The sequence below is a fragment of the Salmo trutta genome, chromosome 7 (genome assembly GCF_901001165.1).
Source record: "Salmo trutta chromosome 7, fSalTru1.1, whole genome shotgun sequence".
NCBI classification, from domain to species: Eukaryota; Metazoa; Chordata; class Actinopteri; order Salmoniformes; family Salmonidae; genus Salmo; species Salmo trutta.
In genome coordinates, this window is record NC_042963.1 from 50814626 (window position 1) to 50837411 (window position 22786).

A 22786-nucleotide genomic window follows, 5' to 3' on the forward strand; every position below is an offset into this window, starting at 1 on the left:
TGGATCCAACGTGGTTGCTATGCAGATGGAGATGGACTTAGCTGGGAGATGTGAACAATTGTTTTGATCTAGTGTGCTCTGATGAATGTGTGTGTGTGTGTGTGTGTGTGTGTGTGTGTGTGTGTGTGTGTGTGTGTGTGTGTGTGTGTGTGTGTGTGTGTGTGTGTGCTTGCGTGTGCGTGCCCTTGCGCATGCATGTGTGTATGTGTGTGAACTAGTGTGCTCCATTGGGGAGCGATGTGGCCCACACGGCTTCATATAGCTGATTCACTGCCATGACGTTAGTACCATTAAGCTACTGCCATATCGATCACATCAGTCCTCAACCTCAGATGACATGCTGCCAGTGGATAACTCCCCTCCCCTCTCTCCCCTCTCTCCTCCCCTCCCCTCTCTCCTCTCCTCTCCTCTCCTCTCCTCTCCTCTCCTCTCCTCTCCTCTCCTCTCCTCTCCTCTCCTCTCCTCTCCTCTCCTCCCCTTCCCTTCCCTTGCTCCTCCCCTCCCCTCCCCTCTCTCCTCTCCTCCCCTTCCCTTGCTCCTCTCCTCCCCTTCCCTTCCCTTCCCTTGCTCCTCTCCTCTCCTTTCCTCCCCTTGCTCCTCCCCTCCCCTCCCCTCTCTCCTCTCCTCCCCTCCCCTCCCCTCTCTCCTCTCCTCTCCTCCCCTCTCTCCTCCCCTCTCTCCTCTCCTCTCCCCTCCCCTCTCTCCTCTCCTCCCCTCCCCTCCCCTCCCCTCCCCTCTCTCCTCTCCTCTCCTCCCCTCCCTCCTCCCTCTCTCCTCTCCTCCCCTCCCCTCTCTCCTCTTCTCCCTTCCCCTCTCTCCTCCCCTCCTCTCCCATCCTCTCATCTGTCTTTCTGTCTGACTGACTGACTGAAATTAGGTCACAGGCAGAACCCTGACAACCAAGGAAGTAGAGAAGGAAGCTGACAGACATCAGTAATGAGAGGAGCAGAGATAGGGTTATGGTTATGGGATATGGTTTGTTGTAGAATCTCTAGGATAGTTAGATTGCTGTGATGCACCACTGTGTGGATGAGGGCTGTGTTTCTATGTTCAACTTCATTGAAGGGGATAGTATTGCACCTAATGATGGAAATCTGAGTGTTAATTGATAGACTGAGCGTTAATTGATTAACTGAGTGTTAACTGATTAACTGAGTGTTAATTGCATCAGGTTCATCATTATGCAATGTAACCAGAGGGTTATTCACCCAATATTAAAGTTGCAATCTGCAACCGCTACTGTTGTAACTATTAACTGTCCCTCAGATTGTGGCTTTATGTACTATATAAAGTTGACACTTGTGAAGATATGGAGCAGGAAATGAAGGGGCTCGCTTGTTGCCAGGCAGCTTAACAATGTCATTATGCCACTATCCAACCTAGAGAGAGAAAGAGAGAGAAGAGACAGAGAGAGAGAGAGAGAGAGAGAGAGAGAGAGAGAGAGAGAGAGAGAGAGAGAGAGAGAGAGAACCCAATGCGTCCTAGACCTTCTGTCTGACGACCAACTAGGGCCACCAAGCCACATAATAATACACACAGGCACAAATGACCTGAGAACACAGCAGGAAAGGGTGGCCACAGCACTCAAGGGAGTGATTGAAAAAGCTTCTTCCACTTTCCCCAATGCACAAGTGGTTATCTCCACCCTGCTACCACGAAAATACTTGCTACCATACAGAGAGTAAACGCAAGTATTTCCTGTGACTGTGCCTCAAAACCAAATGTTTTCCTGGCCCACCACTCCACCCTGGACTTGAACAGCCTTTACGACCAGGTCCACCTATACAAGGCAGCAGTGCCCACCTTCGCCCGGACCCTAAAGGACATCGCCCTCACCCGCAGCCCCAACACTTCACACAAGAGCAACAGATCAACACCCTTCCCAGACCAGCGAGACCCTCTCCCAGACCTGTGGGACCCCCCCCTCCCCCGGACCTACACATAGAGGACCCACGCCGAGAGGACCTTCATCCAGACCACAACACCACCAGCCACATCCTCACCCCCCCCCAGACCTACACATAGAGGACCTACATCCAGACCACAACACCACCAGCCACATCCTCACCCCCCCCTCCCCCAGACCTACACATAGAGGACCTACATCCAGACCACAACACCACCAGCCACATCCTCACCCTCCCCCCCCCAGACCTACACATAGAGGACCTACATCCAGACCACAACACCACCAGCCACATCCTCACCCCCCCCCTCCCCCAGACCTACACATAGAGGATCTACATCCAGACCACAACACCACCAGCCACATCCTCACCCCCCCCCCAGACCTACACATAGAGGATCTACATCCAGACCACAACACCACCAGCCACATCCTCACCCCCCCTCCACCCCCCAGACCTACACATAGAGGACCTACATCCAGACCACAACACCACCAGCCACATCCTCACCCCCCCCCCCTCCCCCAGACCTACACATAGAGGACCTACATCCAGACCACAACACCCCCCCCTCCCCCAGACCTACACATAGAGGACCTTCATCCAGACCACAACACCACCCCCCCCCAGACCTACACATAGAGGACCTACATCCAGACCACAACACCACCAGCCACATCCTCACCCCCCCCCCCAGACCTACACATAGAGGACCTACATCCAGACCACAACACCCCCCCCCCAGACCTACACATAGAGGACCTACATCCAGACCACAACACCCCCCCCCCCCAGACCTACACATAGAGGACCTACATCCAGACCACAACACCACCACCCCCCCCTCCCCCAGACCTACACATAGAGGACCTACATCCAGACCACAACACCACCAGCCACATCCTTTTAAACAACTTCCTGGACAAAATGTTTCACTGTAATAGTGAAGGTATAAACTTGGCAGTAGAAAACCTAAACAGTATATTTGACCTCTCAGCTTCTCTATCAAATCTAAACATTTCAAGCAGACAACCTAAGAAAATGAACAACAATGACAAATGGTTTGATGAAGAAAGCAAAAACCTAAGAAAGAAATTGAGAAACCTGTCCAACCAAAAACATAGAGACCCAGAAAACCTGAGTCTACGCCTTCACTATGGGGAATCACTAAAACAATACAGAAATACCCTCGGAAAAAGAAGGAACAGCACATCAGAAATCAGTTTAATGTAATTGAAGAATCCATAGAATCTAACCACTTCTGGGAAAATTAGAAAACAATAAACAAACAACAACACAAAGAGTTATCTATCCAAAACGGAGATGTGTGGGTTAACCACTTCTCCAATCTTTTTGGCCCTATAACAAAGAACAAACAGGCAAAACATATACATGATCAAATACAAATCTTAGAATCATCTATTAAAGACTACCAGAACCCACGGGATTCTCCAATTACATTGAATGAACTACAGGACAAAATACAAACCCTCCAACCCAATTAGGCCTGCAGTGTTGATGGTATCCTCAATGAAATTATAAAATATACAGACCACAAATTCCAATTGGCTAAACTTACAATTGGCTATACTCTTTAACATCATCCTTAGCTCTGGCATCTTCCCCAATATTTGTAACCAAGGACTGATCACCCCAATCCACAAAAGTGGAGACAAATTTGACCCCAATAACTACTGTGGGATATGCGTCAACAGTAACCTCGGGAAAATCCTCTGCATTATCATTAACAGCAGACTCGTACCTGTCCTCAGTGAAAACGATATACTGATCAAGCAAATGTCAAATTGGCTTTTTCCCAAATTACAGTACAACAGACCACGTATTCACCCTGCACACCCTACAAGTCTTCTCATGCTTTGTTGATTTCAAAAAAGCATTTGACTCAATTTGGCATGAGTGTCTACAATACAAATTGATGGAAAGTGGTTTTGTTGGTTAAAATTGAAAAAAAACACACACATTTCTTTCCACATGGCTGTGGGGTGAGACAGGGATGCAGCTTAAGCTGCAACCTCTTCAATATATATATCAACGAATTGGCGATGGCACTAGACTAAACACACTAAACACACACATTTCTTTCCACATGGCTGTGGGGTGAGACAGGGATGCAGCTTAAGCTGCAACCTCTTCAACATATATATCAACAAATTGGCGATGGCACTAGACCAGTCTGCAGCACCCGGCCTCACCCTACTAGAATCTGAAGTCAAATGTCTACTGTTTGCTGATAATCTGGTGCTTCTGTCCCCAATCAAGGAGAGCCTACAGCAGCACCTCGATCTTCTGCACAGATTCTGTCAGATCTGGGCCCTGACAGTATATCTCAGTAAGACAAAAATAATGGTGTTCCAAAAAAGGTCAAGTTGCCAGGACCACAAATACAAAATCCATCTAGACACCGTTGCCCTAGAGCACACAAAAAAATATACATACCTCGATCTAAACATCAATGTCAGAGGTAACTTCCACAAAGCTGTGAACAATCTGAGAGAAAAGGCAAGAAGGGCCTTCTATGCCATCAAAATGAACATAAAATTGGACATACCAATTAGGATCTGGCTACAAATACTTGAATCAGTTATAGAACCCATTGCCCTTTATGGTTGTAAGGTCTGGGGTCCGCTCACAAACCAAGAATTTACAAAATGTGACAAACACCAAATTGAGACTCTGCATGCAGAATTCTGCAAAAATATCCTCTGTGTACAATGTAAAACACCAAATAATGCATGCAGAACAGAATTAGGCCGATACCCGCTAATTATCAAAATCCAGAAAAGAGCCATTCAATTATACAACCACCTAAAAGGAAGCGATTCCCAAATCTTCCATAACAAAGCCCTCACTGGTCCTGGGGCTCTGTTCACAAACACAAACAGACCCCACAGAGCCCCAGGACAGCAACACAATTAGACCCAACCAAATCATGAGAAAACAAAAAGATAGTTACTTGACACATTCGAAAGAATCAACAAAAAAAATGAGCAAACTAGAATGTTATTTGGCCCTAAACAGAGAGTACACAGTGGCAGAATACCTGACCACTGTGACTGTCCCAAATTAAAGGAAAGCTTTGACTATGTACAGACTCAGTCAGCATAGCCTTGCTATTGAGAAAGGCTGCCGTAGGCAGACCTGGCTCTCAAGAGAAGACAGGCTATGTACACATTGCCCACAAAATGAGGTGGAAACTGAGCTGCACTTCCTAACCTCCTGCCAAATGTATGACCATATTAGAGACACACATTTCCCTCAGATTACACAGATACATGAAGAATTCTAAAACATACACAATTTTGATAAACTCCCATATCTATTGGGTGATATACAACAGTGTGCCATCACAGCAGCAAGATTTGTGACCTGTTGCTACAAGAAAAGGTCAACCAGTGAAGAACAAACACCATTGTAAATACAACCCATAATTATGTTGATTTATTTTAATTTACATACCTTAACCACTTGTACATAACATAACATTTGAAATGTCTTCATTCTTTTGGAACTTCTGTGAGTGTAATGTTTACTGTTCATTTTAATTTTTTATTTAACTTTAGTTTATTATCTATTTCACTTGCTTTGGCAATGTAAACATATGTTTCCCATGCCAATAAAGCCTTTAAATTGAAATTGAAATTGAGAGAGAGAGAGAGAGAGAGAGAGAGAGAGAGAGAGAGAGAGAGAGAGAGAGAGAGGAGAGTCAGAGAGAGAGAGGAGAGTCAGAGAGAGCGAGAGAAGAAACTGATTGAGAAAGAAGAGAGGAAAGAGAGAGAGAGGAGAGAGAGAGAGAGAGAGAGAGGAGAGTCAGAGAGAGAGAGAGGAGAGTCAGAGAGCGAGAGAGAGAGGGGAGAGAGAGAGAGAGAGAGAGAGGAGAGTCAGAGAGAGTGAAGAGGCAGAGAGAGAGAGAGAAGAGACAGAGAGAGAGAGGAGAGTCAGAGAGAGTGAAGAAGCAGAGAGAGAGAGAGAGTGAAGAGGCAGAGAGAGAGAGGAGAGTCAGAGAGAGTGAAGAGGCAGAGAGAGAGAGAAGAGACAGAGAGAGAGCGAGAGACAGAAGAGAGTAAAAGACAGAGAGATAGAAAGGAGAGGGGGCCGGGTTGCCAAAGAAAAAAGGGAACAATTGCCAAGAAGACTCAGAATAGGAGATCAATTCCTGGAAATACAATCAAGGATTCTTCAAAATACCAGCCTCTTACTCGTGTTTTAAGCCAATTCGGAAGTGCTCTATTGAAACAGAATATCCTTACATCTTAGCGAATCATACGTAATTCAACAGTAGCATCATAAAATAGCCTATATACATTTGGTATGCATGCATACCCTACCATCAAACAGTAGAAATACTACACAGCTCTGCGGAAGAGATTGAGACATTTTCTCCATTTAGGAATTGGAGTATGACCTGATTTTATCCTGCTGCCTTCTTGCCAATGTCACCTGAGGCGCCCGGTCAGTGTCCCACTAAATCTAATGAAAATGTCACAGTCTTCCAGCACAGCAGAATAAAGTGCTCTGCCCGGTTGTCTCGGATGGTGATATTTGATTTGGGATTTTTGTGTGTTACTCAATAAAGGAATAATGTGGTCCAATTAAGCCATCCCTCTTTCCGTCTCTCTCTCCATTTTTTTCTTCTAGCCCCCATAGCTGCAGGGTGAGTCAGGGGCCAGGACTGACTGGGGGAGTCTGATAGTACTTAGACACATCAGTAGTCTGCCCATTTACACCATCGTGCCAAACCAGACCATACTGTGCTGGCTCTGAGATTTTCATTTTACATTGTCCTTTCCAGCATGGTTCCAGCAACTGTGGTGCATGTGTAACTGGGCCAGCCCTGTAGGCTACAGCTCAGCCCAGCTTGGTTTAGTAGTGGGAATTAACCCCTAATTCTCCCTACTTCCTGGAGTTACAGATGGATGATCTGATGTGTTGGTTAGTGGTGGAGTTACAGATGGATGATCTGATGTGTTGGTTAGTGGTGGACTTACAGATGGATGATCTGATGTGTTGGTTAGTGGTGGAGTTACAGATGGATGATCTGATGTGTTGATTAGTGGCGGAGTTACAGATGGATGATCTGATGTGTTGGTTAGTGGTGGAGTTACAGATGGATGATCTGATGTGTTGATTAGTGGCGGAGTTACAGATGGATGATCTGATGTGTTGGTTAGTGGTGGAGTTACAGATGGATGATCTGATGTGTTGGTTAATGGTGGAGTTACAGATGGATGATCTGATGTGTTGGTTAGTGGTGGACTTACAGATGGATGATCTGATGTGTTGGTTAGTGGTGGAGTTACAGATGGATGATCTGATGTGTTGGTTAGTGGTGGAGTTACAGATGGATGATCTGATGTGTTGGTTAGTGGTATAGTTAGAGATGGATTTAGTGGCTAGCCCCTAGAGCCAATGGCTGGTGCTTGATAGATGAAGGACTTGGGGGAGGAGGGTTAATGTCTTCTACATGGCCCTGGCCCCTGCAATGAACTATAGCTCCCCAGGGAAACCCTGTATTACTCGCCTGGGGCAGCCAATCACGGGGCTGTGTACACTGGCCGACAGCTCCGGCTGAGGATTTGATACAATAAGAACCAATGGAAGCCATTTCATCAAGTTCATTTACGATTGCAGGGCCAGAACCTGATAAAGGAGAACGTAGAAGAAACACATCCGAGGACCACAATGGAAATAAGCTTTCCAGCTCTATTGTGTTATCCTTGATGATTATGCGGAGGGCATCTCCAGCTGGAGCACTCTGTTATCTATGTATTTTAAAATACATTCAATCAATCACTCACTCTATTATCTAGCTACAAATATCCAGTTCAAACTGTATGCTAGATATTGTACTGTAGGAAAACAACGAAAGTCACACTCTTTCGTTCGACCCGATGAGCCTTCCTCCAGTACAGTACTGTCAAATTATCAGGTCAGGTCCTCAAAACCCATCTCTTTCCACAACAACAACAACAAGGCTATTAACGCCACACTGTGGTGGCCACTATTTCTTTAAAGCCATGAAACGTAGCATGAACGAGCTGATTTAGTATATAGAGACCAGGAGGACAGAATCTGACAGCATAGGACAGAATAGGGGGGATATGACAGAATAGGGCAGAATAGGAAAGAATATGACAGGCCAGGAGGAGAGGAGGGAATAAATGTGTTCATTATAATCCCAAAGCCCCTGGATTCTTATCCGAGAGGGAGCCACCGCTCTGAGCCACAGCTCCATACAAAATTAAAGAGGTTTAGCAACTCCTCTCCTCCAGCTGGTCAGTGGAGTGTGTGTGTGTGTATGTGTGTGTGGGGGGGTCCTTGAGAGAGGTGCTGCTGTGTAACTGAGTCCACCCAACAAGGCCACTAGTCCCGATACCACAGCGGTACCACTGGGCCTGGAACACACTAGAGGAGACAACCACCTCCATAGCCTGAGGGTATTCATCTCCTTCACAATACATCCAACTTGGGTCCAGAAACACCATCCATACACCTGACCCCAACACACAGACACACAGACACATGGATGTGCCCACACACCCTAACTTAGCCCAACATACAGTGCCTTCGGAAAGTATTCAGACCCTTTGACTTTTTCCACATTTTGTTACGTTACAGCCTTATTCTAAAATATATTCAATAAAAATCCTCAACAATCTATACACAATACCCCATAATGACAAAGTGAAAACAGGTTCTGAGGAATTTTAACAAATTTATACAAAATTAAAAACAGAAATACCTTATTTACATATGTTTTAAGACCCTTTGATATGAAATTGAACTCAGGTGCATCCTGTTTCCATTGATCATCCTTGAGATGTTGATTGGACATGATTAGGAAAGGCACACAACTGTCTATATGTCCCACAGTTGACAGTGCATGCCAGAGCAAAAACCAAGCCATGAGGTCGAAGGAATTGTCCGTATAGATCCGAGACTGGATTGTGTCGAGGCACAGATTTGGGGAAGAGTACCAAAAAATGTCTGCAGCATTGAAGGTCTCCAAGAACACAGTGGCCTCCATCATTCTTAAATGGAAGACGTTTGGAACCACAAGACTCTTCGTAGAGCTGGACACCCGGCCAAACTGAGCAATCGAGGGAGACTAGTCATGAAGATGAACGGAGCAAAGTACAGAGAGATCCTTGATGAAAACCTGTTCCAGAGCGCTCAGGCCCTCAGACTGGGGTGAAGGTTCACCTTCCAACAGGACAACAACCCTAAGCACACAGCCAAGAAAACGAAGAATTGGCTTCGGGACAAGTCTCTGAATGTCCTTGAGTGGCACAGGCAGATCCCGGGCTTGAACCTGATCTAACATCTCTGGAGAGCTTGTGAGAATCTGCAGAGAAGAATGGGAGAAACTCCCCAAATACAGGTGTGCCAAGCTTGTAGCATCATAACCAAGAAGACTCGTGGCTGTAGCCAAAGGTGCTTCAACAAAGTACTGAGTAAAGGGTCTGAATACTTATGTAAATGTAATACTTCAGTTTTTTTATTTATTATGAATTTGCAAAACATTTCTAAAAACCTGTTTTTGCTTTGTCATTATGGGGTATTGTGATGTCATTATGGGGTATTGTGACGTCATTATGGGGTATTGTGATGTCATTATGGGGTATTGTGCGTAGATTGATGAGGGAAAAAAAGCAATTCAATCATATTTTGTGGAAGAAGTCAAGGGGTCTGAATACTTACCGAAGGCACTGTATAAGCCTACCTAACCTGATCCTGTACAATGGTGTCTTGCCCATGCCCCACTTCCATTACTGACCCACTATGCCACCCCATGCCCCACTTCCATTACTGACCCACTATGCCACCCCATGCCCCACTTCCATTACTGACCCACTATGCCACCCCATGCCCCACTTCCATTACTGACCCACTATGCCACCCCATGCCCCACTTCCATTACTGACCCACTATGCCACCCCATGCCCCACTTCCATTACTAACCCACTATGCCACCCCATGCCCCACTTCCATTACTGCCCCACTATGCCACCCCATGCCCCACTTCCATTACTGACCCACTATGCCACCCCATGCCCCACTTCCATTACTGACCCACTATGCCACCCCATGCCCCACTTCCATTACTGCCCCACTATGCCACCCCATGCCCCACTTCCATTACTAACCCACTATGCCACCCCATGCCCCACTTCCATTACTGACCCACTATGCCACCCCATGCCCCACTTCCATTACTGACCCACTATGCCACCCCATGCCCCACTTCCATTACTAACCCACTATGCCACCCCATGCCCCACTTCAATTACTGACCCACTATGCCACCCCATGCCCCACTTCAATTACTGACCCACTATGCCACCCCATGCCCCACTTCCATTACTAACCCACTATGCCACCCCATGCCCCACTTCCATTACTGACCCACTATGCCACCCCATGCCCCACTTCAATTACTGACCCACTATGCCACCCCATGCCCCACTTCCATTACTGACCCACTATGCCACCCCATGCCCCACTTCCATTACTGACCCACTATGCCACCCCATGCCCCACTTCCATTACTGACCCACTATGCCACCCCATGCCCCACTTCCATTACTGACCCACTATGCCACCCCATGCCCCACTTCAATTACTGACCCACTATGCCACCCCATGCCCCACTTCCATTACTAACCCACTATGCCACCCCATGCCCCACTTCCATTACTGACCCACTATGCCACCCCATGCCCCACTTCCATTACTGACCCACTATGCCACCCCATGCCCCACTTCCATTACTGACCCACTATGCCACCCCATGCCCCACTTCCATTACTGACCCACTATGCCACCCCATGCCCCACTTCCATTACTGCCCCACTATGCCACCCCATGCCCCACTTCCATTACTGCCCCACTATGCCACCCCATGCCCCACTTCCATTACTAACCCACTATGCCACCCCATGCCCCACTTCCATTACTAACCCACTATGCCACCCCATGCCCCACTTCCATTACTGACCCACTATGCCACCCCATGCCCCACTTCCATTACTAACCCACTATGCCACCCCATGCCCTGTGCTGGCACAACCAGGGAAGCCAAAGTCAATAAAGCTCAGATGGCAGCAGACTGCTGAGCCAGTAGATAAAACACAGTGTTGTCTTGAGAGTACTGTGTCAAAAGCTGACAGCACAGATCTGATAAACATCCGACAGGAGATAAGATGGCCCATTTAAACACAATACAAATACTACTAGAGCGTACTGGCAGTCTGCTAGACTACAGCTGGTGAAGGTATGATTATATACTTACATTTTATATGTTTTATAATCTTCTGAATAAGTCAAATCTAACTAACGCAGGTCGTGAATTTGACCTCTCCATCTGATTTCTAATGGGAGAGGGGACTATGGGCTACCATTACTAGAACTAACTAGTACTAATTACTAATACTATCACATTGTAACTAGTTACATTAGTAGCTAGTGACACTACAGGCAATGAGAGGTTTCTAATGTGAGTGGGAACTATCCCATTACTACAACTAACTTAGCAGGTTATGAACTAACTAGTGACATGACACTAAAGGCTTTGAGCGGTCTGTTATTTCAATGTACATCATTACTATCACCCAGATGAGAGACCAACAGCAATTACTGTTCAGTTCACCATAAGACTTCCTGACATCTCTTTCTTTCTCTCTTTTACTCTGTTCAATTTTCAGGGAAAGGCTGCATTGAGCTGTCTCTGCTTTCATTCACACCCACACACACACACACACACACACACACACACACACACACACACACACACACACACACACACACACACACACACACACACACTGAGCCGGCCTCTTGAATTAGCCCATTGTCATTTTCCCAGGCCGAGTCAATTCACTGTCTCCAAACTAATTGGTTTTGTGCACATGTCGGTGTGTGTGTGTGTGTGTGTGTGTGTGTGTGTGTGTGTGATTGTGCATGCGTGTGTGTGATTGTGCATGCGTGTGTGTGATTGTGTGTGTGCGTGTGCGTGTGCGCATGCACGTGCGCGTGTGTGTGTGTGATTGTGCATGCGTGTGTGTGATTGTGCGTGTGTGTGTGCGTGACTATGTTTGTGTTGAGTGTGTATGTTAGAGGCACAGCATCACCACAGCACATGGAGCATAACACACTGCCTGTGGAACGTGACGGTCAGGCCAACTCAGGCCCTCGGTACACAAAGACAGCTCGGCACCCATCAGACACTTCACAGCACAGACGGAGCAGAACATAGGCCTGGTAGGGATTAGAGCTGGCTACCCTCTGAATGTAATGTAGTGAGAGAGAGAGAGAGAGAGAGGAGAGAGGAGAGAGAGGAGAGAGAGAGAAAGAGAGAGAGAGAGAGAGAGAGAGAAAGAGGAGAGAGAGAGAGAGAGAGGAGAGAGAGAGAGAGAGAGGAGAGAGAGATAGAGACAGAGACAGAGACAGAGAGACAGAGACAGAGAGACAGAGAGACAGAGACAGACACAGAGAGAGAAAGTTCAATTAAACTTGATGTTGAGTCTTTCAACAATAGATAATGCCATAATTTATATGATATATAACTGAGATTCGGCATTGTGTCCCAGACAATGTGATACAATAACAGAACAGTAACAAAAATCTGCATTCTACTGTATTGTACTATGGCACACACACACACACACACACACACACACACACACACACACACACACACACACACACACACAGAAATGCAAAGTGGTCCTAATTAACTTCCATAATCAGTGGCCCATGCACTTAGCCGTTAGCCGTGATCCTCTGCATGACTGTAGTAACACCTCAGGGTTTCCTGTACTGTACAGAATGAGAGAGATTATACTGATGAGAACGTCTCCCCAGTCACAGAATGAGAGAGATTATACTGATGAGAACGTCTCCCCAGTCACAGAATGAGAGAGATTATACTGATGAGAACGTCTCCCCAGTCACAGAATGAGAGAGATTATACTGATGAGAACGTCTCCCCAGTCACAGAATGAGAGAGATTATACTGATGAGAACGTCTCCCCAGTCACAGAATGAGAGAGATTATACTGATGAGAACGTCTCCCCAGTCACAGAATGAGAGAGATTATACTGATGAGAACGTCTCCCCAGTCACAGAAGAGAGAGATTATACTGATGAGAACGTCTCCCCAGTCACAGAATGAGAGAGATTATACTGATGAGAACGTCTCCCCAGTCACAGAATGAGAGAGATTATACTGATGAGAACGTCTCCCCAGTCACAGAAGAGAGAGATTATACTGATGAGAACGTCTCCCCAGTCACAGAATGAGAGAGATTATACTGATGAGAACGTCTCCCCAGTCACAGAATGAGAGAGATTATACTGATGAGAACGTCTCCCCGGTCACAGAATGAGAGAGATTATACTGATGAGAACGTCTCCCCGGTCACAGAATGAGAGAGATTATACTGATGAGAACGTCTCCCCAGTCACAGAATGAGAGAGATTATACTGATGAGAACGTCTCCCCAGTCACAGAATGAGAGAGATTATACTGATGAGAACGTCTCCCCAGTCACAGAATGAGAGAGATTATACTGATGAGAACGTCTCCCCAGTCACAGAAGAGAGAGATTATACTGATGAGAACGTCTCCCCAGTCACAGAATGAGAGAGATTATACTGATGAGAACGTCTCCCCAGTCACAGAATGAGAGAGATTATACTGATGAGAACGTCTCCCCAGTCACAGAATGAGAGAGATTATACTGATGAGAACGTCTCCCCAGTCACAGAATGAGAGAGATTATACTGATGAGAACGTCTCCCCAGTCACAGAATGAGAGAGATTATACTGATGAGAACGTCTCCCCAGTCACAGAATGAGAGAGATTATACTGATGAGAACGTCTCCCCAGTCACAGAATGAGAGAGATTATACTGATGAGAACGTCTCCCCAGTCACAGAATGAGATTGGCTGATCCTACAGCGGCTGTGGGAAGAGACTTCCCATTGGCTGCTCACACTACTGTCTTTCATGATGTCACTTCCTGTCATTAATGGGCAATTGTCATCTCGCTGTCTCATTAGAAGTCTACAGAGACGTATACAGGGTTTGCACAGACTAGTGAGGGCTGGAAGACACCAACGCCTAAGCCTGCGGATCTTTGCTGATTCAACAATAGGATCAAATACAGATTGGCCATGTTCAGTGATTCTGACACCGTGCAGCAACGCTGTGAGACGCCAAACGTTTAAGCGTGGGTAATAATAACTGTCTTGTTAGCCACTAAATTAGCATCGAGTAGTGACCAAATAACAACAACCCCAGTTACTCGCTACTTAACCTACACCTTGGTTTTGTGACCCATTATTTGAAAGCCCCGGTGGTAGTGAGCCATTATTTGAAAGCCCCGGTGGTAGTGAGCCATTATTTGAAAGCCCCGGTGGTAGTGAGCCATTATTTGAAAGCCCCGGTGGTAGTGAGCCATTATTTGAAAGCCCCGGTGGTAGTGAGCCATTAGTTATTAGCTTCATATAAATAATAGCCTATATGATGTATTCTGAACAGGGCTTTTGAGGATGATATTAGCCTGATCGTTTCTAGTCTCTCTTGCGGGCCCTTTATGTGTGGCCACAGCATCACAATGGAAATTCCACTGACCTGGTTTCAGGATACGTTACCCATAATCCTCCTCATTACGTTTTATAATTGGGGTGAGATATGCAAATAATTGCGGTTGTTAACATATGAATACAAGTCCTGTTGTCAAGGGAGTTCCACAGAGGACCCAGACGTCAAAACAAGCGGACCCCTTTTCATCCAGACTACACTGTACAGGGCTGAACCATAAAACCCCTCTTTATCCAGTTACCAACAACTATAAACATGTTATATATATCCTTTCATATTGTCTTGTTGTTCTAGATGGATACTGAATGTAGAATATTATTGTAAACAGATATAGCCAGTAGGGCTGGAAAGTCCACACAAAACACAGAACATGACAAGTAACAAAACACAGATACACTGATAGACAAGGACCGTCACACACATTATAAAAACAACGATATTCAAACAATAAATACAAAAATAAAATAATGATGTATGTGTTCGAGTGTCCCTGAGTGTGTGTGTTTGTGTCCCATCACAGTTCTAAACACATTGCTCACCATATGTCTGCTGCAGAGGGACAAGAGAGGGCCAATGAGAAAATTCCTTTTGATCAGTCATTGAAATAAAAAGTCTGAAAACAAATTGTTTTGGTGCAAGTACAGCAGACTAGCGCAAAAATAAGATTTTGATATTCTGAAAAATAATATTACGATAGATTCCCCCCCCATCACTAATAGCCACATTAAAAATCCAGTTTAGACCTACTTATTTTAACATTTACATGTGTGTCATCTAGCAGCCACTCTTATCCTCAGCGACTTACAGTAGGAGTGCTACATTATCATACTTCTTCGTACTCTCTGCCACTACCACTTAACCTAGTCAATCTAGCATTACTCTCTGCCACTACCACTTAACCTAGTCAATCCAGCATTACTCTCTGCCACTACAACTTAACCTAGTCAATCCAGCATTACTCTCTGTCACTACCACTTAACCTAGTCAATCCAGCATTACTCTCTGTCACTACAACTTAACCTAGTCAATCTAGCATTACTCTCTGTCAGTACAACTTAACCTAGTCAATCCAGCATTACTCTCTGTCACTACAACTTAACCTAGTCAATCCAGCATTACTCTCTGTCACTACTACTTAACCTAGTCAATCCAGCATTACTCTCTGTCACTACAACTTAACCTAGTCAATCCAGCATTACTCTCTGTCACTACCACTTAACCTAGTCAATCCAGCATTACTCTCTGTCACTACTACTTAACCTAGTCAATCCAGCATTACTCTCTGTCACTACTACTTAACCTAGTCAATCCAGCATTACTCTCTGTCACTACCACTTAACCTAGTCAATCCAGCATTACTCTCTGTCACTACTACTTAACCTAGTCAATCCAGCATTACTCTCTGTCACTACAACTTAACCTAGTCAATCCAGCATTACTCTCTGTCACTACTACTTAACCTAGTCAATCCAGCATTACTCTCTGTCACTACTACTTAACCTAGTCAATCTAGCATTACTCTCTGTCACTACTACTTAACCTAGTCAATCTAGCATTACTCTCTGTCACTACCACTTAACCTAGTCAATCCAGCATTACTCTCTGTCACTACCACTTAACCTAGTCAATCCAGCATTACTCTCTGTCACTACCACTTAACCTAGTCAATCCAGCATTACTCTCTGTCACTACTACTTAACCTAGTCAATCCAGCATTACTCTCTGTCACTACAACTTAACCTAGTCAATCCAGCATTACTCTCTGTCACTACTACTTAACCTAGTCAATCCAGCATTACTCTCTGTCACTACAACTTAACCTAGTCAATCCAGCATTACTCTCTGTCACTACCACTTAACCTAGTCAATCCAGCATTACTCTCTGTCAGTACAACTTAACCTAGTCAATCCAGCATTACTCTCTGTCACTACCACTTAACCTAGTCAATCCAGCATTACTCTCTGTCACTACTACTTAACCTAGTCAATCCAGCATTACTCTCTGTCACTACTACTTAACCTAGTCAATCCAGCATTACTCTCTGTCACTACCACTTAACCTAGTCAATCCAGCATTACTCTCTGTCACTACTACTTAACCTAGTCAATCCAGCATTACTCTCTGTCACTACCACTTAACCTAGTCAATCCAGCATTACTCTCTGTCACTACTACTTAACCTAGTCAATCCAGCATTACTCTCTGTCACTACTACTTAACCTAGTCAATCCAGCATTACTCTCTGTCACTACCACTTAACCTAGTCAATCCAGCATTACTCTCTGTCACTACCACTTAACCTAGTCAATCCAGCATTACTCTCTGTCACTACCACTTAACCTAGTCAATCCAGCATTACTCTCTCTGTCAGTGGATACATTCTGTCACTACCACTTAACCTAGTCAATCCAGCATTACTCTCTCTGTCAGTGGATACATTCTGTCACTACCACTTAACCTAGTCAATCCAGCATTACTCTCTGTCAGTGGCGCTATAGGTTGACTGCTAATGTATAGGGCGCTATAGGTTAACTGCTAATGTATAGGGCGCTATAGGTTGACTGCTAATGTATAGGGCGCTATAGGTTGACTGCTAATGTATAGGGCGCTATAGGTTAACTGCTAATGTATAGGGCGCTATAGGTTGACTGCTAATGTATAGGGCGCTATAGGTTGACTGCTAATGTATAGGGCGCTATAGGTTGACTGCTAATGTATAGGGCGCTATAGGTTGACTGCTAATGTATAGGGCGCTATAGGTTAACTGCTAATGTATAGGGCGCTATAGGTTGACTGCTAATGTATAGGGCGCTATAGGTTGACTGCTAATGTATAGGGCGCTATAGGTTAACTGCTAATGTATAGGGTGCTATAGGTTGACTGCTAATGTATAGGGCGCTATAGGTTGACTGCTAATGTATAGGGCGCTATAGGTTGACTGCTAATGTATAGGGCGCTATAGGTTAACTGCTAATGTATAGGGCGCTATAGGTTGACTGCTAATGTATAGGGCGCTATAGGTTGACTGCTAATGTATAGGGCGCTATAGGTTGACTGCTAATGTACAGGGTGCTATAGGTTGAGTTCAACTCTATAGATTGAATGAACACCTCTAGTTGGACGAGGTTAATGGGAGACCAGGGTTAATGTGAATTCAGTGGGTCTGTGTCTCATCTGTGTCATTTATAAAATAGCCTCCAACACTCCACTCAAGAAACTGGATGCAGTCTATCACAGTGCCATCCATTTTGTCACCAAAGCCCCATATATTACCCACCACTGCGATCTGTACGCTCTCGATGGCTGGCCATCGCTTCATACTCGTTGCCAAACCCACCGGCTCCAGGTCATCTACAAGACCCTGCTAGGTAAAGTCCCCCCTTATCTCAGCTCACTGGTCACCACAGCAGCACCCACCCTTAGCACGCGCTCCAGCAGGTATATCTCACTGGTCACCCCCAAAGCCAATTCCTCCTTTGGCTGCCTCTCCTTCCAGTTCTCTGCTGCCAATGACTGGAACGAACTGCAAAAATCACTGAAGCTGGAGACTCTTATCTCCCTCACTAGCTTTAAGCACCAGCTGTCAGAGCAGCTCACAGTTCACTGCACCTGTACATAGCCCATCTATAAACAGCCCATCTATCTACCTACCTCATCCCCATACTGTATTAATTTATTTATCTTGCTCCTTTGCACCTCAGTATCTCTACTTGCACATTCATCTTCTGCACATCTACCATTCCAGTGTTTAATTGCTATATTGTAATTACATCGCCACCATGGCCTATTTATTGCCTTACCTTCCTTATCCTACCTCATTTGCACTCAATGTATATAGACTTTTCTTTTTTTCTACTGTGTTATTGACTGTATGTTTGTTTATTCCATGTGTAACTCTGTGTTGTTGTTTGTGTCACACACAGCAGAAGTTCCCAAACTATTCAGCTGATGATAGTACTACACTCTCCTTCTGTGTTTGTCTATGGTAATGTGGTGCCACGGCTCAGTATACCACACACACACACACACACACACACACACACACACACACACGCACACACGCACACACGCACACACGCACACACACACACATCTCAGATTCAGATTCCCCTCCACCCAATGCTAATCAGCAGAACCACTCTACAGAGAAGCTCTTAGTATTCAGATTAGAGACATGCCGCTCACCCCCCAGTCGAGGCAAACTACAGAGTCCTGACTGTAGCGTTTGTCCACCAGTCTGACTCCTGCCTCCTACACAGTGTCTCATTAAGGGCTTTAGACACTTCAGAAAGGCAGGCATTAAAAGCAGATCAAGACTCAGAGGAAAAGGCTGTGGATGTGAACTTGACCTTGGTTTGATTGACGGTCCCCACACTGTAATTACTAGGAGATGTGTCTACTATCCCTGACATGTCAATGCTATCCTGGTGTGTGTGTGTGTGTGTGTGTGTGTGTGTGTGTGTGTGTGGTATACTGAGCCGTGGCACCACATTACCATAGACAAACACAGAAGGAGAGTGTAGTACTATCATCAGCTGAATAGTTTGGGAACTTCTGCTGTTCAGAAAAACAAAACATAAAACCCTACTCCATCCTACTCCACCCTACTCTACCCTACTCTACCCTACCCTACTCCACCCTACTCCACCCTACTACACAGTACTCCACAGTACTCCACCCTACTCCACCCTATTCCACCCTACTCTACCCTACTCCACCCTACTACACAGTACTCCACCCTACTCCACCCTACTACACAGTACTCCACCCTACTCCACCCTACTACACAGTACTCCAACCTACACCACCCTACTCTACAATACTCCACCCTCCTCCACCCCACTCTACTCTACCATACCCCACCCTACTCCACCCTACTCTACTCTACCCTACTCCACAATACTCCACAATACTCCAACCTACACCACCCTACTCCACTCTACTCCACCCTACTCCACTCTACTCTACTCTAATCAACTCTACTCTACCATGTTCTACCCTACTCCACCCTACTCCACTCTACTCCACTCTACTCAACTCTACTCTACCATGTTCTACCCTACTCCACCCTACTCCAATCAACTCTACTCTACCATGTTCTACCCTACTCCACCCTACTCAAACCTACTCTACTCCACCCTATTCTACCCCACTCTACCCTACACCACCCTACCTTATACTCTCAGTGAGTGAATAGTTTGTAACTTCTTTGCAAGCGTGAAAAACCTACCCACCCTAGAAAAACCTACCCACCCAACAAAAACATAACTACCCTACAAAAACATACCCACCCTACAAAAACATACCCACCCTACAAAAACATACCCACCCTACAAAAACATACCCACTGTCACGTCCTGACCATAGAGTGCTCTTATTTTCTATGGTAGAGTAGGTCAGGGCGTGACTGGGGGGTTTTATCTAGTTTATTTGTTCTGTGTTCTAGTTTCTTTTTTCTATGTTGGGTTTTTGTATGATTCCCAATTAGAGGCAGCTGGTTATGGTTGTCTCTAATTGGGGATCATATTTAAGTAGTTGTTTTTCCCACCTGTGTTTGTGGGAGATTATTTTGAGTTAGTGCATGTTGCACCTCTGTCGTCACGGTTTGTGTTTTGTTTATAGCTTTTTGTTCGTTTGGCTAAGTTTCACAATATAATAAAGATGTGGAACGATACTCATGCTGCGCCTTGGTCCGTTTCTACACACATTCGTCACAGAATCTCCCACCACCAGAGGACCAAGCAGTGTGGCCAGGAGGAATGGACATGGGAGGAAATCAGGGACAGCAAGGGGCCCTGGACGCAGATTGGGGAGTATCGCCGTCCAAGGGAGGAGATAGAGGCAGCAAAAGAGGAATTAGCACGGCAACAATGGAAGCCCGAGAGGCAGCTCCCCAAAACAATTGGGGGGGGGGGGCACACGGGGAGGTTGGCGGAGTCAGGTTTTAGACCTGAGCCAACTCCCCTTGCTTACCATGGGGAGCGTGTGACCAGTCAGGCACTGTTATGCGGTGATGCACACCGTATCTCCGGTGCGCATTCACAGCCCGGTGCGCTCGTTGCCGGCTCCCCGCATTTGCCAGGCTAAAGTGAGCATTCAGCCAGGACGGGTTGTGCCAGCTCTACGCTCCAGACCTCCAGTGCGCCTTCGCGGTCCAGTATATCCTGCACCGGTTCTACGCACCAGGTCTCCAGTGCGCCTCCACAGCCCAGTACGTCCTGTGCCTCCTTCTCACACTCTTCCTGAAGTGCGTGTCCTCAGTCAGATACGTCCTGTGCCTGCTCTCCGCACTCGCCCTGGGGTGCGTGTTACCAGTCTGGCGCCACCTGTGCTGGCCCCACGCATCAGGCCTCCAGTGCGCCTTCCCATTCCAGAGCTTCCGGCGACAGTTCCCGTTCCAGAGCTTCCGGCGACAGTTCCCAGTCCAGAGCTTCCGGCGACAGTTCCCAGTCCAGAGCTTCCGGCAACGTTTCCCAGTCCGGAACCTCCAACGACGGTCCACAGTCCGGAACCTCCAACGACGGTCCACAGTCCGGAACCTCCAACGACGGTCCACAGTCCGGAACCTCCAACGACGGTCCACGGTCCGGAGCCTCCAACGACGGTCCACGGTCCGGAGCCTCCAACGACGGTCCGCGGCCCGGAGCCTCCTGAGACGGCCAGGAGACGGCCGATGCTGGCGGATTCGCAGGATGAGAGGGTTCTTCGTTCTGCACCAGAGCCGCCACCAACACTAGACACCCCCCCTAACCCTCCCTTTTGGTTTCATGTTTTGCAGCCAGAGTCCGCACCTTTAAGGGGGGGGGGGGGTTACTGTCACGTCCTGACCATAGAGTGCTCTTATTTTCTATGGTAGAGTAGGTCAGGGCGTGGCTGGGAGGTTTTATATAGTTAATTTTTTCTATGTTGGGGTTTTTGTATGATTCCCAATTAGAGGCAGCTGGTCATCGTTGTCTCTAATTGGGGATCATATTACGTCGTTGTTTTTCCCACCTGTGTTTGTGGGAGATTATTTTGAGTTAGTGCATGTTGCACCTCTGTCGTCACGGTTTGTGTTTTTTGTTTATAGTTTATTGTTCGTTTGGCTAAGTTTCACAATATAATAAAGATGTGGAACGATACTCATGCTGCACCTTGGTCCGTTTCTACACACATTCGTGACACCCACCCTACAAAAACATAACCACCCTACAAAACATACCCACCCACCCTACAAAAACATACCCACCCTACAAAAATATACCCACCCTACAAAAACATACCCACCCTACAAAACATACCCACCCTACAAAAATATACCCACCCTACAAAAACATAACCACCCTACAAAACATACCCACCCACCCTATAAAAACATACCCACCCCACAAAAATATACCCACCCTACAAAAACATAACCACCCTACAAAACATACCCACCCACCCTACAAAAACATACCCACCCTACAAAACATACCCACCCACCCTACAAAAATATACCCACCCTACAAAAATATACCCACCCTACAAAAACATAACCACCCTACAAAACATACCCACCCACCCTACAAAAACATAACCACCCTACAAAACATACCAACCCACCCTACAAAAACATACCCACCCTACAAAAATATACCCACCCTACAAAAACATACCCACCCTACAAAAATATACCCACCCTACAAAAATAAACGGCACACTTTAGCCCAACAACAACAAAGTTGAATAATAGGATAATAGGCTGAATAATAGGCTGATATAACATCACTGTGTAGAGAAGACTCACATCACACTGAGCTGTCTTCTCATAGGGCCACCTAACATCTGCACCATCTCTGGACAACAAACATTTCAAAGCTTGTACAAAGAGTACAAAACGTTTGTTTAATATAGAATATGACGCTTGTGAATCTAAAAATTGCACTATTTAAAAGCCGCTTTGAAATTGCAACATTTTGGAGATTCGCCAAAACACAACTGTTTTTGAAAGTCAACTTCACTTTGATGTAAAATGTCTCTGCGATCATTAAAGACAAGTCTCTCCTTCAAAACTACATCTGCAGGAGCAGCTAGTGGAATAGCACTTTCAAACAGCACTCTGTATCCATGGCAATCCACTGCTATCCTTTGATCTCCATGCCTACAGAGATGTCAACCTTCATCAAACACAGACATATGAAAAAGGACAAAACCACAGACAGACAAAGCCGACATTTTTCAACTCCCAAAAAAAGAAGTTGAAAAAATAAGAAAACTCAACTGTACACTTA

At 45.9% G+C, this 22786-nt stretch overlaps 1 protein-coding gene across 12 annotated transcripts in view; it reads right to left on the reverse strand.

Moving 5' to 3' along the window:
* LOC115197614 (neuronal cell adhesion molecule) overlaps window positions 1-22786 on the reverse strand; it is a 153428-nt gene that overhangs the window by 39309 nt on the left and 91333 nt on the right. The gene's annotated exons all lie outside the window — the stretch shown is intronic.